Source organism: Alligator mississippiensis, chromosome 2 (genome assembly GCF_030867095.1).
Source record: "Alligator mississippiensis isolate rAllMis1 chromosome 2, rAllMis1, whole genome shotgun sequence".
Lineage (NCBI taxonomy): Eukaryota > Metazoa > Chordata > Crocodylia > Alligatoridae > Alligator > Alligator mississippiensis.
In genome coordinates this window covers 276,203,569-276,222,850 of record NC_081825.1, presented here as the reverse complement: position 1 = coordinate 276,222,850, position 19,282 = coordinate 276,203,569, and the positions used below count along the sequence as shown (strand labels likewise).

Genomic DNA, 19,282 nt, shown 5'->3' with positions numbered 1-19,282 from the left:
CATTCCTGTATGTAAGAAGTGTCCTACAGACATTAAAAAATCCTTCATGGGTATAAGTGAGGAGGAGGTAGATCATGATGATGAAAGTGCAAGTAGCTCTTTCCAGTGTTCTTGCTGCAGAAGTCCTCCTACTGCTGCAGGTTCTTCTATAACATCAGCATTACAAAGGGTTGCACAGTCAGCATCCTCAAGTAACCAAAGATTGCAACCAACTGTATACAAAAGACTCGATAGTTTCATATGTAGACAAGATGACACTTGAAGATCAGGAAAAAATTGACCAAGTTCTTGCAAGAGCAGTGTATTCTTCTGGGATGCCATTGTCAATAACTGAAAATACATACTGGCAAGAAGCTTTTAAATTACTAAGACCATCATATTGTTTGCCCAGAAGACATTCTTTGAGCAGGCCTTTTTTAGAGTCAGATTATGAACATATAATGCAATCTGTGCAAGGAAAAAATCAACAAAGCACTGTGTCTTTCAGTACTTACAGATGGATGGTGTGAGCGGGTGAAGGATCTTAGCCCTACCTTCCTCCAGACTCTCCTGCCACAACTTAAGAAAAGAAGAGGGTATCAATGATCTTTCTGGGCTAGGAATCACTACCGCCACCCAGTTGGTAACTTTTCACAGGGTTGCTTTATTTCCCAGCAGGGTGTTGCACAGTAGCAATAGCCTCGCTAATTACTTAATTACCAAGGAGAGTCTGTGTTGCCGATTTAAGGTAACTAGACAGCAGACATCTTACAGATAAATTGTAGTGGTTACCGCTTCTATCGTTAATTGCCTTGTTAGCGAGACGCATTCTCCGCGTCTTTTGTGTCTGCCTCGTGCCAGGAGTGGTCCTGGCTGCTCCACCGCCTGCTGCACCACTGGTTTCGGCATCATAGCTGGTCCCAAGGGTTCGGGGGCTTATGCGCGCTCCTCCTGCCTGCCCATCATCCCAGAGTGACTGTCTTCACCCGGAATTCCCCCGCTGAGCCGTTCCATGAAGCCCCGGCTCTTCCCCACACTTGCCGGAGCTGCTGAGATTCCCAGGTACGTAGCTTGTCTCAGTTGAGTGATCGTGTCGTCCTGAGTCCCATGGTCTCGGCATTCCCCCTAGATCACCAGGCGGCCTCCTAGTCTTCCTCGTCTTCTGGGGTCTCGGTAGCCTCTAGTCTGCCCCCTCATGCCCGAAGGCAAACTGGATATGTCCCGCTGCTGGATATATACCAGCCGTGGAGGGCTAATCACCCTGCTTTGCCCCGGGTGTGTGATCCCCTTCACCTGGTGGAGTGCGTCGGGTCAGTCATGCCTGAAATTGTTTCAGTAACAGGGCTTCCACCTGAGTCCCTGTTACAGATGGATATGTGTGCGGGAAGAAGGAATCATAAACTTTGTGTTAATAACACCTCAACCAGTTTTTTACAGAAGCATTGAAACAAGAGAGAACAGACATACTGCAGAGTATATCAGTAGTAAAATATGTGAAGTCCTACAGAAGATTGAGAGTGGTAAAGTATTTGCTTTGCTGCCTGACAATGCAAGTAACATGAAAGCAGCATGGAAGATCATAATGGATAAATATCCACATTACTGCAGTAGGATGTGCATCCCATGGGCTAAACTTGCTGCTTAATGACATCATGAAATTGGATGTTCTGCAAAAAACCTATAAAAGAGCAAAAGAAGTTATAAAACATGTAAAAGCTATTCTTATTGTAGCTGCAGTCTTTAAGAAGAAGCAGGAAGAAAAGAATGCAAAGAATGAAATAGTGACACTCAAACTCTGTAGTATAACTAGATGGGGTGGAGTGGTGATCTCATTTGAAAGTTTACTGAAAAAACGAACTCTTCAAGAACCAGTAAGAATTGAGGATCTTAAAGTATGCAGAAGTGTAAGGAACACTGTACTTATTGAGGATGTCTTCTGGGTTCAGCTGCAGAATTCCCTGAGAGCTAAAGCCAATTTCTTCAGCAATTGCTGCATCTGAATCAGACAGTGCACTCTTGTCAGACATTTCTTACCAAACGGCCTAGATGAAATCAACTGTTTTTAAGAATCTTAAGTGTATCTCTGCTTACAAGTACAGAAGAAAGAAAAGTGAAAGACTTCAGATTTCTCCATCTTCTCCAGCATGTGAAAGGAACTGGTCTATGTTTGGAAATGCACCAAATCAAGAAATAAACTAACATGTGAAGGAGTAGAGAAGCTTGTCTCAGTCTGGGCAAATCTTCAGTTTTCAGAAGTCCATGAAGATCATAAAAATGAAGGATCAAAAGAAGCAGAAACTGCTGATAGTGATAGCTTAGAAAATGAGACTGATTAGACAAAGTTTCATGTAGCAAAATTTGTATTCAATGAGTCTTGGGGTTTTTTCCCTTTTTTTCCCTCAGCTCTTTTTCTAAAAAAGTGCTTTATGTATCTGCTTGACACTGTGGAGGAGACTAAGTCTAGAATACATAACAACATTATTTGTTTTACTATGTTGTTGACGGTTTCTTCTATTTTCAACATTAATCTTTGCCTGCTTCCCATAAACTAGCAAAAACTAAGAGCTGCTAAGTTCTTTGGAGTTCAGCAGCTTGTAGCTCCATTTGTAACAAAAATTAAAAACATTTTTAAATACATTCAATTAGTAAATTTGTAATTATTGTCTGAATAAACTATACTTTTAAATTTTAATAAATATACCAAACATGATAATTTTATGAGCAAAGTAAGTTTTATGATACATTTTATGTTCTTAAAGTAGCAAAGTGAATTTAGATCAGTAAAAGGTGCTAAGAAAATAAGTATTGCATATATTTCAATTTCCCTCAAAATTCCCATTTTTTTTCTGAAAGAAACAGGAAAAAAAACATTTTTTTTTCCCCATGACTTCAAAATTTCCAGAAATTTTATATCTCTATCGTAGTGAGGTCAGGTCGTGGGAGCGACCCCAGTCGCTGGATGCAGTTAAGTATGGGGAGCAGGGGATGGAGATCCAGGGGATTGTCTGGAGGACTGGTGGGGAGTGGGTTGTATGTGGACAGTGGCAGGGTGTGGAGCTGCAGCAGGGCAGGGAGAGCGGGAGAAGGAGGCAGGGGCAGTCCTTTGCAGTGGAGAATTTCATGCCTGGGCCAATGGCATAAGGCCAGAGCCCATATGCAGGGGCTGGCACTTGCTAGAGCGCAAGCAGCTTGAGTAGGATGGAGGCAGCTGGGGGCCCCCTCTGCCAGGGCTAGGGGGGGGCAGGTGACAGCAGATTGGGAGTGAGGGGCACCAGCAAGGCCCGGGGGGGCTGTGGCTTGGAGGTGAGGTGTGCCAGCAGGCCCTGAAAGTGGGGGCAGGGGACTGTGGGTCAGGCACTGGCAGGGCCAATGGTGTTTGGTTGGATCAAGCCATCGATCTTGGCAAATCAATCCCAGTACAAAAAAGGTTGAGAACCAGTCAAAAAATGGTGACATTGTATCATTGAGTAGTTCTTACATTGCATAAATAACAGGGCAGTACCCAGTTCACCCCTAATGTCATTCTGTCATCTTAAAGCTTCTGCCGTTCCGAAAGAAAGGTATGCTGTATCTGAAGGATTTGCCACAGCTGACCACCAGTTAGTTTATCCCAACCCTTCCATGTTGAAAGAAAGTTGAGAGGTTGGTGTTTTCCCCCGTTCTTCTAGTATGCTGGTTTCTGCAGTGCCAGAGCTACTATTTCTTCTGACTGGGTTCTCCATACTGTTGAGAGGCTGTTTGATTCATTTCTCCCCTGACTATTTGCAGTACAGATCAGATCCTCAGCAAAGTCATGCAGACATGTTCATGTTGAAAACAGTATTCAGAGAATGGGTTTTTTCCTTTGTTTTTAAAAAAAACCTCCTGTAAGTATTCTGAAAGCTGATTTCATAATTTTAAAAGGAATTAGTTAATCAGTGACTTTTGAGCACAGACACAGCTTCCTTTCCGAGAGAGTTCAAGACATGTTCAAGACAGCATCGTAAGAAATTGAGCATTCTGCTGAGATCAGCTTTAAAAAAAATACAAATTTGACAGCTTTATACTTTAGGAAATACTATTCTTGTGCTACTTGATGAGTTGCAAGAAGAATTTCCTTTCTATTCCTTTCTTTGGTCAAATTCTTACATGAAAAAAAATCTGACTTGCAGGAACTTGCTCCTCTAATACTAAACATCTGACTTGCCCCTATAATGTTTATTCATTAAGGAGCAGGTGAGTGTTGGGGCACTTGCTCCTTTCCTAGGGTTATCTGAGTATATCTTAACCAGTTACTTCTCCATCATTGCTGTACTAGGGCATTGCCAGTACCCTCATCTCTGCTGTTTTTACTTGTGACATGTTGCATGTACTCCTGGTTGTGGTTTCTGGTTGTGTGCCTTGTTGCTGTGTGGAGAGTTTGAAGCCATGACTTCTTTAGAATCTTTGGGTAAACGTTTGCCTGTGAACTCAGAAGACTGAACTCTGCTCCATTCCAGTCCCATGTTTCTATCATTTTTTCACCGATTTTTAAATAGATGCCTACTAGGGCTTTGTGAAATTTCTCCAGCAGTTTCGTTTCAACACTGTTTCGACTCATTTCGAGCTCAAAGCTCAAGCTGGGCTTGCCTGCAGGGAAACAAAAACTAAAGTTAGGAGAGGGAGGGGGAAGCAGGGGAGAGAAGAGTGCTCCTTATTGACTGTGTAGCTGGCCAGTAGCTGTCATCATTCCCTGAAGTCTCTTCCAATCCCAGTGCTCTGGGGGAGGGATGGAAAAATTGCATAAAGGGCAGTGTTGTTTGAACTGCCCTGCTTTCTGCCTTGGGGTCAGTTACTTAGCTGTGTGTTCCAGTTTTGCCTGTCAGCAGCTAGGGGTGCAGGACCCCAGAACCCAGACTCCCCCTGTACCTATCTCCTTGGAAGCTGGCAGGCTTCATGGCCGCAGCAGGGCCTAGGAGGCCTGCAGTTTTCGCCCCCTGTGCCCTAAGACAGACGCAGTCCCACAAGCACCCATGTCACAAGTTTTGCCTGTCAGCAGCTAGAGGTGCAGGGCCTCAGAACCCAGAAGCCCCTGCACCTCTCTCCTTGACAGCTGGCGGGCTTTGTGGCCTCAGCAGGGACTAGCATGCCTGCAGCTTTCACCCTGCTGCGCCTTAACACACAGTGTCACCCATGTCACCAGTTTTGCTTGTCTTTTGGGGAAACTGCTTGAGGTGCAGTTTCCCCAAAACCGCTGCACCTATCTCCTTGAAACTTGGCAGGCTTCATGGCCTCAGAAGGGGCTACCATCCCTGCACGTGTAATCTGAATCCGGCCAGAAATGACAAAGTTATAAGCTGTTACAAGCTTCCCCATTATAGCCTATGGGCAAAACGTCAAAACAACAAAACTGTTTCGCCAAAATGAAACAGAACAATGGTTTCGAATCGAAATGAAATTCAAAACAAAATGCTGTTCTGTTGAAACGTAAAAATGCAAGTCAAAATGGAGCATTGCTGTTTCGCACAGCCCTAATGCCTACTGCTCATAGAATTTGGAAAACTTTTGGGGTTACCATGGGAAGGCTCAATAAGGGGAGATTTCAGGTACCTGTTGCTGGTGCTCATCTAGCATGTGACTCCCCAAACATCACGCAATTTATTGGCCTTTACAATATAGGTAGTCTCTAACTAGGTACGTGGTTATTCAGCTAGAGAGTAGAAGGTGGCTGGATGTAACGCTAGTATTGCATCACTTCCTTGTGTGCCGTTGGTTATAGGAACACTGGTGTGCCTCAGTTGGTAGCATAGTGTTTGACTTGATACCTTTGACTTCTGTTTATTGCTACTCTATGGATGAGGTCCAGCAGAGACTAATATGTGCTGGGTTTAGAACTCATGAGATCCTAATTCACAGTCCTTGCTTCCCATCCTGCTCGTTCCTATAGACCAGTGGTTCTCATGATTTTTAGATTCATGGCACACCTTGTTAGACTTCAGGCACCTCTCAGAAAATGACAGCTTTCACTTGTTTTTTGACTATGGAAAAATAATAGAACAAATCTTTTGCTGCAAAGAAATGACTGCGGGCCAGAAAGAAAGGATCTCAAAGCACCCAGTGGTGTCGCAGCATCCTGGGTCAGAACCACCACTGTAGACTCTTTTCTTGCTAGTATTGTGAAACTAGTGCAATGGGCTGCATCTTCCCTTATTTCCAAGACCATTCATCTGGTAAACTTGCAGAATCAGCAACGCATTGCTGAGATTCAGAAAATACACGATTTGGGTTCTGTCTCCTTTCCAGCCTGTTTGTTGGCAACAAAAGTTAACTGCTCAAAAGTTTGGCAGTTACATAGGCAGAGTATGACTCCCTTTTTGATTCCTTGGGAAGGCCTAGATCACAGATGGTTTGCAGCATTAGGTACTAGTAAAGCTGTTCTTTGGGTTCTGTGAAGTCACCAAGAAAAGGAAAGCTAAATAAAGTTAAACAGTATAGTGAAGTTAAGCAGCTATAAAAGAGAAAACAGGAGAGATTATACTGCATTGTTTAGTCTCTTAACTGTTTGGGGTTTTTTTGGTCTATTATCAGTGTTATAGTTTAGATTTATAATTTCCTTGAAGAGGAATAACAGTCGACCTTGACATTAAACTGAGTTGTTGTCTGATGACTCCCAGTTCTGACATTTCTGTTGCTAACATATATTCCTAATGTGCCCTGTGTTCTGGAGGGGGTGAAGGGCATCAAAATGAAATTCATGTTTAAGCAGGGAACACATATCAACCAATCTCTGAAACCAGGTTCTTTGATTCTTAAGCCAGAACTTTAAGTGGTATTAACTTTATAACACCAATTTATTTAGTGAGCTTGGTATATGCTGTAGCTTGCGCTTAAAAAAAATGTTCCTAACTGTTGGATTTTGAAAGAAAGGAGACCTGAGTATATGTATAAGGAGACTTCGTCTTCAAGCCATAGTGTCTCAGTGCCACAGTTAAGGGGCTGATATCAAACAAAGGCATTGCTATTGAGGGAACTGTGAACTTAACAATGTGCTATTTTGTTTGCAGTTTGGTTACTGCATTGCTACAATCGCATAGAGATAAAGTGGTGCATTCTGGTCCATTGCTCTGGTTGATTTGCTATGTGCTTTGGGTTATTTTACTGTTGATCTATTGCGTCTTCTTTAACTGTCCTAATAACTTAATAAACCTAAGCCTCTTGCAGTGCTTGCACCTGTTGATATCATAAATGCTTGGTTAGAAAGGGTTCAGTGCAGGTGGTGTGATTTCGATCAAGTGAGAATAAATATGAAGTGTAACCTGTTACCATTCATGCTTCCATGCTTCAGTGCTGCAACCTGCCCCTTGCTACCTGTTGATAAGAACACAAGACAGATGGACCTCTCAAGTCCAGTCCCCTGCTGTTGCAGGCAAATAGGTCCCATAATCCTCAATGTATCAAGCTTTATCTTGATCTTATTGCTTGTCCACGTTACCTTAAATACCCTTTGTGTCACCACTCGGTCAGCAATCAGCTTCCTCACCTACTATTGGAAGTGCACTGATAGATCATCGTATATCAGATTAGCATTAATAAAAGGAAAAATTTATATCACCCATAAATGCTGTGTGCATGCAACCCAGCAGCTTGGAAAGCAGCATCTGGTTGGTAAGTTGTGGGGGGGGGGGGGAGCACGGGGGAGGAAAGGAGCGTGGGTGGGCAGGTTGAGGCTCCCACAGTGAGGGAGGGAGTGGGGCAGGGCAGGTGCTGTCCAGTCAGGGCAGTGAATGCGACCCCACCAGGAGTGGGATGGAACCGCAGGTGGCAGCCTTCGCCCCACATACAAATCTGGAGCAGCACATGTCCCCCATGCCTCCCTTGGGGGTGCATGCAGTAGCAGGAAGCTCTCTTCCCGCCCCCCCCCATGCTCCCTGGACAAGCCACCCGTGGCTCTGTTCCACTCCTGGTGGGGGTACATTCACCACCCTGGCTGGGCAGCGTCTGTCCTGTCCCAGCCCCAATTCCAGCCCCTTCCTCACTCCTTCCCTCACTGTGGGGGCATCAATCTGCCACCCTTCCTCCCCTCCTTCCCCCCCCCCCCCCACCATATGACCCTTCCTTCCTCCACACCCCTTCCCCCCACTACAGACTTACCAGCCAGACTCCGGTCTGCAAGCTGCCGGGCTGCATTCCTGTAAATTGGCTGTTGGGTTGGTATTGGCCAATATGACCGATTGATTAATAATCGGTCATCAGTATCGGCCAAGAAAACCTTCATCAGTGCACCCCTACCTACTACTCTTTTCTAACCCACCTTGCTAAAGAGGGGAATTTGCTTTGTGCTGCCCTCTCTACCTGGGTGGGCTGTATAGTCCTTCCCATTGCAATAATACTGTGCATTAGGTTAGAAACTGGATGCCTGGGGTCTGAGCTAAATTGCCTTTTGGTTTAAGTGTGTGTCCTAGTGATTGATTTACATGTTGCTCGGAGTACATTGCAGCCTTTGCTGTTGCTGGCAAATCTGTTTGCAGTGCTGCCTAATTTCAGATGCATAGCAGCTGAGAAATGGTTTCATTCAAAGCTGGTCTCCTGTAGGATGTTGTACATGGGCCTTCTGTTTATGTATCTATCCTTAGTCAGCTGCCATTATTCATGTGAACGCCGTATGGTTTTTTATTTCATTTCAAAATGGCTAAATTGTCTGGTAAAATCTGTGATCAAAGTTCGTGCCAGTGAACTGTGCTTCGGTGCAGGGAAGTTTTTCTGTCTCTTTTTTTTCTCTAGTAGTATTACTGTCCAACGTCTGCCCTGAATACATTGGGGTAATTGTGAATACCTCACCACTTCAATACCTGGGAACAACTTGCTACAAGCAGTTCAAATTAATACATGACCAAGCCATATAGTTTCCTGAAATTACTCCCCAGTGCTTGTTATCAGCACATGAGTGGTGCTACTCATATATCACCTCATGCTTCTTAGTGGACCACATGATCTCAAAGGGTGTGGATATACAAACGGTTTATCTTGGGCCAAATAGGGTCGTGCTTCTCTGTGCGTCACCTGCTTCACAGTAATTCCCTTTGTTTGCGCTCTGACCCTGTGAGAATTGAGAACTAACCCATAAAAGCTCCCGTTCTTTCATTGCAGTGTGGCTTTCATTTACCTTGGGTAAGAGCACCCACATTGGGCAGTTACTGCCGAACAGTTGATGTCTGCTAAATGCTGCTCGTTTGCCCTACACTAAATTATATAAATGTCCATGCCCAAACCAGGGGATGGGGCCACAGGTGAGATCCTGTGGCTGCGTAGTGTTTGAGAGTTTCCTCAGCTTCCTCTCTATACAAAAAACTTTTTGTCCTTGTTACAGTTCCTTAAATATTACTTTTCAGTTTGCAATAGTGATGTGGCCTTAATCTCATGCACACTAAAGGAAAGGGTGACTTACTAGGTCAGTGATCAAACTGGAGATAGGCTTGTTGAGTCATGTCATTATTGCATAAGGGTGAGGCCACTGATGATATGCAGTACTGTCAAGGCAATGTAAAACTAAACATGGGACATGTTAAGTTCTTATTGCAGGACTTGAAGGGTGATAATTTTTTCTATGGGGACATCTGAATAATTCTGCTTTATTGGTTATCTTCACAGAACCACCTGCAGACTGATAGGAATATATATCAGCTTGGCAGCATGTTAACCTAGTGCTTGATGAGGTTAGTTTAGGAATATGAGAAGGCAAAGACAAAACAGTCCAGAGGTTGGATAATAGGACTGAGAATCAAGCCTCCTGGCTCCTGTTCCCATCTCTGCTACTATCTTGCTGTGTGACCTTAATGTCAGTCAGTCTGTTCCTTGGGTTGCCCATTTGTAATGTGGATGTGACATTTACTTCCTTGCTGTGGAGGCTTACCAAATTGTAAGTGCTTTGAAATCTTCCTATAAGCTGCAGTACAGAATTGCAAAATAGAATGATGATGATTATTAAATGCATCTCCAATGGACTGATAGTAAATCTGAAGTGGTAATAGTCTAAATTAGGATCATGTACCAAGTACTATAGAAAGAAATCCAGTACTTCCCTGTCTGAGTAGTACGTGACAAATTACAAGTCAATAATGCCCTTTGCAAACTGGCTCACTTATTAACCAATAAACAGACTGTTCTGGGCTTTAGCTGAAAAATCTCTCTGGGAGGTAACAAATGCTATATACTATTTTTCCTTCAGCTCTGAGGTGAGAGGCCAGTTAGCAGAGAGAGATGAGAAAACAAACTAGCACTTGCATTAGACAAGGTAGAAATCCACAAGTTGTGAGCTCCTTATCTTTGAGATTAATGTATAAGCTTAGTTGAGTGAGCTGCTTTGATATAAGGAGGTTATAAACACCTCTTTGTATCAAAGCCCAATATCATGTGGCCTCACAAAGACAACCCTGTAAGAATGGAGAGCTGGAAGTGGTCAGTCAGTGTATACTGGCCTTGCATCTCAAGAGGGCAAAGTTTACATCACAGGAGGGTGATAATTTTGGTCTGGTCCTAGTCTTCTATTTATGCACTTCATCAAATGACCATCCAGTATTTCTTTGTGCACAGTGATTACCACCAGCCTCTGAGTGTGGATTGGCTCAACTATGTGGGGAAAGTTGCTTAGCATCTCTTGCGAAATGGTTTGGATCTCACTAGTGCCTATAAGGCCTTCATTTTTAGGAATATTAAACTTAACTACAAATGAAAATAATAAAAAAAACCCAGGAATGCCTGAAAGGAACTTGATGTTCTCTCTTCCTCCCTGTCATTATTTATTGGCCATCCAGCAAGCACCAAATCATCCAATACATTTTTTTCTTGCACTGCAAGGCAGGGTGGTGCAATAGGGAGGGCACCTAGGAGAAGTGGCTTTAATTCCTAGCTTGGCTATTGCTTTGCTGGATACCACTGGGTGGCTCGTTTCTATCCCTATGCTTCCATTTCCTATCTGTAGAGTGGGGATATTGTAAGCTAATCTCCTTTGTAAAGCCTATTGGAGAGCTACAAATGTAAACCACCATACTGTATGTACTATGCTAGTAATAGTAGTAGTATAAAAGGGTGGATTTGGTCCTGTCTCCCATCTCTGACTATAGTGCTGATATGAGTTTGCAGTGACTGTGGCTGCTTTGACTTACCAAGACAAGTCACAGTAGTCCTGTCTAGACTAGTCCTGTGCAGTGATATTCATTTATTGAGCCCAAAGCACTTTACAGAGAGGGAAATGAGGCACAGAAGCTAAGTGACTTTTGCACAGTCGCATAGCAGAGAAGAGAAAGTGGGTTTCCTGTCTTGTCAGCTTGTTTTCTAGCCGCTGGATTGTGCTTCTTCCAGGCTGTGGTTAAGAACCATAACTCATCCCAAACCTCCAAAAATTATCATAGATTTTCTTGTGGTATATTGGATGTGGAGGGTAGAAACCCAACTGGATGAAGTTCTGACACTATTTAATCCGTAATAAACGAGGGCTGCAAACTTCTGGCATATACAGGTTTCTGGCTTAGATGCAAAAGGGTGCACCCTTTTGTCACGTGTGCAGGAAGTTTTCATTGGCTGTTTGCACCATTTGCATGCTGCTTGCTGTAATAAAATGTGTACACAGGTGTTGGTAGAGCAGGGAATTGTCCTGCCAGCACTGAGCAATGTTCAGGGAGACTGTTCAATGGGAGTACTATAAAATACATATATTTTAAGAGGTATTACCCCTTGGGAATATAGTAGTTTATTGATTTTCCCCCCCCCCCCCCCCAGTGGCCTTCCATTGTTTTAAATTAACATATCTCCCTGCTTCCCCCCTACCTGTCTCCACATAGCCAAACTCTCCTACATATCTGTAGTGGCATGCAAGTGGTCCCATTAAACAGTCTCCCTGAACATTGTTCAGTGTTGGCAAGACTCTCTCTCTCTCTCATATATATATATATATATATATATATATATATATATATATAAAAAAAAAATAAAAATGTGGATACATTTTAAAATGGAAAGTGGTGAACCTCACAGTCGAGCTACCTACATATTCATGACCTGGCAAGTAACTAGTACTTGTTGCCTTCTAGCTTGCCATGCTATATGGAAATGGTGTCATATATCCCCCTTGTTCAGTGGATGGGCTAAAGCTCAGATGATCTTGAGCAAACCAGACAATCCATTGCTTGTGATGCTTTATTTGTCTTTTCCAGCTATCTGCTTTTTTGCCACTAAATATAATTTCCAGGGTTGAAACTGTCTACTTTTTATTACTGCTACTCCAGAAACTAGATGCTATGAGCTAGAGAGCAGGTTATGCTCTTCAGTAGGATGAGAAGAACTCATAAGGCCTATGCTTCTAACAGCCCTTAAAGACCAAGATGGGAGTGATGAGGCTTAAATCATCATCTTTAAAAAGGCTTGCGCCAACCTTCAGTTGACAGCAGCATGTATGTGTCTGTTGTGAGCTGTCCCAGTGCTCAACCTGCTCAAGACGTATAGGACAGACTTGGCATGTCCTCCTCTTTCTGATTTTGTAAACCAAGTTCTCACTACCCATGTAAAACCAAAACTGTAAAAAACAGTCTATAGAAAGAGTGAGGACAACTTGTCTACCCTTTTGGGAGTGGGAAAGGGAGGGGCCCTTTTAGAGGAGGAAAACAAGCCCAGCCACTGAACTTCCATGACTACTAGAGGGAACTTGATATGACCACTTTGAGGGGCCTCTGCAGCAGCCTCATAGAGGTGGGTCTCAGTTGCAACTTGCCAATCTTTGTTAATGGTTGAGCTGTCTGATTGTCTAAACCTATCCTAAAATGAAGACCTGTCCATAGCTTCCCAGTAAACTGACAATATGGAGCACTGAAATACTTCTGTTGACTCTCTGTGCATTGGATCAGGTGCTTTCAGGTTGGCAGAGAACACTTAAAAAATCCTTTTTCTTTGATTAATAGTGCCACTAAGCTTTTGGGCAGGAACATCATGTCTAAAGACTTTTAAGCTGACTAGTAGGTACTTTATTTTGGTCTACTGATTTTTATTTTTTTGTGCTAGAATGGGTTTCAAGATATGTGCTTCTGCTACTACAGCTGACCAGTGTCTCTTCAGAAGAGTTAAAGGGGTAATGCAGTGCATTTGGAGCAATCCTAAACTCTGGAATATAGGTCTGGTTGTGTTTTTGCTGACTGGGCTAATCTAACATGGATTCCATAACATGGATCTAAATTCCATTAGATAGAAATTGTCCAGGGTCCTTGGGTGCCTCCTACCTGACTCCTAGAATCAGGCAAGAGGAGAACCAGTACCAGCGTGAGGTCAAGCAGGGAATAGGCATTAGGCATGCTCTGTAAATGCACGGCCAATTTAATTTGATGCCTCAGTGAATATTTTCTTGCTGGCAGCACTCCTCCCCCCCCAAAAAAAACAAAACAACAACAAACAACAAAAAAACAAAAAATGAAAAACAAAGCATTCTCTTAGCCACTGCAAAGTCTGGTATTCCTAGGAAAGTTTATGACTTTGAGAAGTGAACGTATCTTTGTTTTTGTCTTGTGTTAAAGGCTGTGACTAGGAAAACTTTTGTTTTGATTAGAACAAAATGCTTTCAGCCTGCCATGGCTGTAAGGGACTTGGATGGGTAACTTCATTCAGTGGAACTGCTTTCTAGTCTGTCACATTAAAGATGATGGCTTGAATGGTGGAAAGTTAACGGGCTTATTAATTTGTCCTCCAGGGCTGCTTTTTGTGAATGACTTCCATTCCACCAGCCCTGTTTTGTTTTGTTTTTAAAAAGTTACATCACCACCATGAGGCTTCTGCTATGTGCTTTAAATGATTGCTTTAAGTGTGAAAAATTTAAGTCTTTTTTTTTTTTTTTTTTTTTTTTTAATTTTTTCTCCTCCTACCTGGAAATCTGTGGGGAGCAGTAGGTGTTCTGCTATTCTTGGTCCACAAGCTCCATCCATCTTCCAGATAACTATTCTTGTTGGAGCATTTGTTGTCACCATAGACCTCACTTTCTGAGGATGGGCAGCCCAGGAACTTCCTCCTGGAGATAATACCAGGTCTTTCTGTGATGATGGATGATGGGCAGATTATGGTTGGGGGGGGGGGGGGGGGGGTTTAAATTCCCTCTGTATCCAGCAGCCCACACACTCCTAAGAATCAACCTTTTGTTGTGAGAATATACAACAGCAAAATCCTTGGAATATCAGTAACGTGTTATAAATTTTGCTTTTGCAGAAGGCATGAAAACAAGTAGAATTGAAAAATGAGGGAACCAGCAACATGAAATATTAAACTTATTACCTTAGTAAAACAAACTCTGCTCAGATGAGTTTTGAGTATTACACTTGCCCCTAAGTCCTGCTTGTCAACTGTTGTGGTTTTACAAACGTTTTCCTGTTTTTAAAAACTGTTTTTCTGTTTAATGCTGTTGTACAAGCTACCCACACACAGAGGTGCTGTTAATTAAGGGCCTGATTTTTGCAAATGATCATGAGATCGTCATGCACATGTGTCTTCAGAATTAAGTGCTGACTAGTCAGAGAAAAGGTTATTCAGAATTGTTGACAAAAGCAGTTTGGGCTATAGGCAAAATGTTTCATTCTCTGTTATACTAATCTCATGTGGCAATAGCAAGTTTAAAAAAAGTTGCATGTTGAGTTAATAGAGTCGTCTTAAAAGAGCAAAATGAAGCTTATGTGTGAGGTTGAAGATGGAAGGTAGCATATCCAAGTGAGAGAGTTTGAGCATTGGGAGCCAGGAGGACCTCCTATATTTTACCTCATACTCAATACTAACTTCCTCTGTGGCTTTAGCTGGTTCTTAAGCCTCTTTCTATCTCTTCCTCTCCCCTCCTACTCTGTCCTCTTCTAATATATAGATCTACTTAACAGGGGTATTAGAAAGGGCAATGCTGGTGAGATGTTTCAGAGATGGAAAACCCCCTATGTATACGTGTTAAATTTTATTCTTGCTCTTGTTAGTACATATTTTATTAGCATATAAAATATATTTAAAATGTAGCATAATACAGTAAAATCTCTGCTATTCGGTATTTCACCAACTGGAATTTCTGTATTAACCAGAGTTTCCAGCCGGCTGGCCGGACGCAGGGGGGCGAGGGAAAGTTTGCATGTGGTGGCAGCTGCCGCTGCCCACCACCCTGTACTGCTGCTGCTGTACTCTGTGTTATCTGAAAACCCTGTTGGGTTATTTAAAATAATCTTAAGTTTTTTCATCCAGCCTTTTTTAGCACTTATCCTGGTATTTGCAGGGTTGGATGTACTAGGGTCTTTTAAAATGACATTGTAGGGTCTAATTGTCCTTCAGCTTTTCTAGCTATTTTTTTCAGGTGAATGGCACCCTGGTCATCACTTCCTTTGTCACACACATCATCCATCTGAACAAGACTTTACTTTCTGCAATGCATCCAGATCTCAAACTGGAAATCCTCAGTTGCTCTTTGAATTCCAGTTTCATTGCTGGCCTTCTGCCAGCAGCAGGGCTGGCACAGCTTTCCTAACCGCCAGGCTGGAAATCTAAACAGGAGGATCTGCTCAAAAGTCCTTGTTTCTTCTTGTTTGCTTTTATGTCAAAGATTAGAAAGAGGAAAACATCTATGTTGCCTGGGTCAAGCTGAACTGCAGCCCAGGGACAGCTCCCTTCCCAAATATTGTCACAAAACCTAAGCGTCCTCCAGCTTGTTGCTCAGGCCGCTGGAGCCTGTGGTTGGAAATAGACAGTTGGTAAAGCCCAGAGAAGGAATGTGGAAGGTTAGTTGATCAAGGTGAGTAAAAACGAGCTGAACAGACCAGTTAAACTCCCCAAGCTGCAACCTGCCCTTCTTATTGCTTTCCCCTTCCCACATCTCTTCTCTTCAAGTTCACATTTGTAGTCGTCAGCACGCTACCAGGATTCTTCCACTTCAGTAACTGGTTAGCAGTGAACAGTTTCATGTTTATTTTATGCAAGAAGAAAAAGCAAGTTTCATAGGATGTGGAGAGGGTTGCTGCTTTAAATTCCAATAGGACTTCTGTCTCGCCTGTCTCGTGTTTCAGCCATTTTAGTGGATAGTCCCCTTGCTTACATATATACCAGACCATGCTCTTACAATAGCAGGTAGTTGTTCTGCTGCCCTTGTATCCAGTGATCCCCACTAAGGGGTCAAGATGGTCTTTGGAGGTACCGATATTATTCCCATGAAATAAGTACAAAGCTTTTTGGGTTTCTTTCCACCCCACTGCACATTTGTAAATATATGGGAATATCTGGGGGATCTGGTTTAATATGGATGATGGGAAGGAGTATATTCTCATATGACTGCAGTGGTATGGCAGAGACTAGGGGAATAACACCAACGCCTGCTTGTGGGAGCTGTTAAGTCCTTCTCTAGGATTTCTGTTTGCCTGGCCATATGATGGTGTTCATCTTCAGTGGGGTTTCCTCCAGCTATGTTTGTATAGCAGTTCCCTATCAAAGGATAGAGGACTTGCCATGAGCAGATGATAGTGACTTGGCACAGCCCTTTGTCCTGTGAATATTTTGAAGAAGAGAGTTCTTCTTTATGCACTGAAGATGACATTTTCCTTTGATTGCTAAAGGTTAACTTCCTAGGACTCTTATTCCTGTTCCAAGTCCTTTTGTTTACACAGGCAATGCATGCCTTCATTGTTCTGCATTGGCATCCTCTGTATTTTACCATTCCTATGCACGTAGGCTTTCAGGTTGCCTGAGGGACAAGAGCAGGACAGCAGGAGAGTGGTACCTGAAGTGAGTTTGGTGCCAAGGAATTTCATGTTCCTTGGTAAACAAAGCCCCTCTCTCAGGTACTTGTGTGCGTGCAAAGAGACTGTTTATCTGGCTGCCATGGTGTGCAGATCAGGTCAGCTTACGGTTTTGTGGAATCCTAGAATAACTTGCATTGGGCTGCTTAATCTCTGGGGGGGTTGCTTTTTTATAGCACTTTACCTTCATGTTGTGTTGATCTTCCTGCTAGTTGGCAGGGGTGGTTAGAGCCTGGTGTGTCTCCTTCCACCAGGAAGATGAAGAGCAGGCTACTGAAAAATAGCTTTGAAGTGCTTGTCTTTCAAACTCCTACCTTCAATGGAATGGACTCGGTACCATTCCCTTGCTCAGTGATTGGGTGATTTTTTTATTTTTATTTTTTTTTAAATGTATTTTTATAATTCTTGTTAGGAACAGAGCACCATACAGCATACAATGGGGTACTGAAGAGAATATAAGTCCCCAACTCTGAGAATGCAAAGTGTAGCCTGGGCCAGAACAATACAAAAAGTAATGTCAACTACAAGAAGGTAAAGAGACTGTTGCTGAGCAGTTGAGCATCAGAGTGCTTCATGAAAGCTGGTGCTTTATGGAAGGATCAGAAGAGAACAAGGAGAGATGTTTTACAACATCAGAGGATGGTCTGAGTGTAGGGGTCAAAGTGAAAGATGATGAGGTTGAGAGTGGGATGGGTGGGCAGAAGGGTAAACAAATCTGTGCTGTGTCCTGATGAGTTTGAATTTAATGCAGTAAAGCAACCAAGAGAGATTTAGAGAGTGAGAACTGTGAAGTGGTTGCTACAGAGTAAATAAAGAGTTAATACACACTCCAGGAAATCTTCAAGATGACTGCTGTTATTTTATAGAGCTATCAAGCCACAATACAGATGGTGGTTGTGTCGAATTTCAGATTCCTGCCTTGCTCAGTCTATTTATCTTGGGTATGTATGTCACTCCCATGCTGTAATTCAGTTATGTGTAATGTATTTATCCTTTATATAGTGCCTTTCTGAAGTAGGGGATTGCCACTATCTCTGTCTTACAGACAGGAAACTGAGGCACAGAGAAACCTGGCCAGGGTCACACAGGAAGTACATGGCAGAGCAAAGAACTGAAACCAAGTCTCCTAAGTCTTAGGCCAACCATTGAACTGTCCTTCTTTTGGAAAAGGCCTTTGTGAGCAATACACTTGCAAGGACCAGCATTTAACTTGTATTTGAAAATTCTGGGGGCATGTTTTAAGGAATCTCAACCTATTTTATGCTCTTTGAAAAAGCTACATTCACTTTTTTTCTCTGCAGCGTTTGAGAGAATCTAACCAACTGCATCGTACCTTCCCCTAGTGTAGTAGGTGATGTCAGGGGAGTTCATTCTTTCAGCTAGTCTCTGACACTTTTGTGATCAGGAGAAAAGAGCTCTTTACCTGTTTCATGCTTATCTGCTCAGAATGAAAGCTTGGAGCCCAGCTTTCATTTGGAGAGGAGCCTTGTAGCCAGGGACAGCATCTGCAGGGGTAGCATGTGGCAGCTGTCTAAGTTTGACTGCTTGCAACCTCACTGTGGTGCTGGCCCAGTGCCTTTCTTTTTTTGGGTGGTGGTAAAGACTCGTGCAGTGTAACATACACCCCTCTGAGCAATTTGTTTGGTAATTCTAAGAGAGGTATTAAATATGTAAGAGCATGTGGTGCCACATAGCATGTCAAGGGCATGTGAAGGAAAGCCATCTGTGTGATCTGAGCAATGCAACACAGCTGCTAAACTACCCCTGGCTCCTCTTCAGTTCTGAAGAATAATCCCTCTGCAGCAAGCAGTGAATTAGATATATTCATTCAGCAGCAGGCAAAGACTTGTTGGTGCCAAAAAACAACTTGCCCGCTCCATATTTGGAGCAAAGTCACATGTTGGGAGTCGCATGTCTTCATTTCCATGCCCCCCCCAAGTATCCAGCAGTGTCCCCAGCACTACCTTGTGGTGTCCTGAGTGCCACTTTTAGTATAGTACATAAGGAAAAACAGAAATTATGGGAAACATGTATTATGTAAATAGATTTGGAGAAGTGAACAGACGTTAAGCTCAGACTGACTTGGAAATAGCATTGAAGAATGAAAGCAATTTTATTCTGGGAACAACTTGTCTGTTTCTAAATTGTTCTGCAATTGTGGGACCTGGGTGGGTGGCCTCCCATAGCAAGGAGTCTGAAGAGCTTTTCTGTAGCGACATAGCAAGATGGATGCCTACAACTAGCACTCTGAAAACTCTGCCATGTCTCAGTGAAGCAGCATTATCACCTGCCAACTTGTTTTCTGTTCTTATTGTTTGGTTCTTAACTTGGGCAGTCAGTACAGCTTGAGGAGGAGGATAATAATAATAATAATTTAAAAAAAACAATATGTAGTTCTGAACTTCTGTTCATAGCATATTGATGCGCATATTCTGTTTGAGCTCACTTGATGCAATTACAAGGCTGACCTCAGTACAACAGTATGTCATCTTTCTCTTTTTCTAATGGTTATTCCTGGCGAATCTCACAGCTGCTGTTGTGGCGCTTTGCCACTGGTACAC

At 42.9% G+C, this 19,282-nt stretch overlaps 1 protein-coding gene across 2 annotated transcripts in view; it reads left to right on the top strand.

Annotated features, from left to right (window-relative positions):
• ITPK1 (inositol-tetrakisphosphate 1-kinase) overlaps positions 1-19,282 on the top strand; it is a 230,049-nt gene that overhangs the window by 119,059 nt on the left and 91,708 nt on the right. The window lies entirely within an intron of this gene.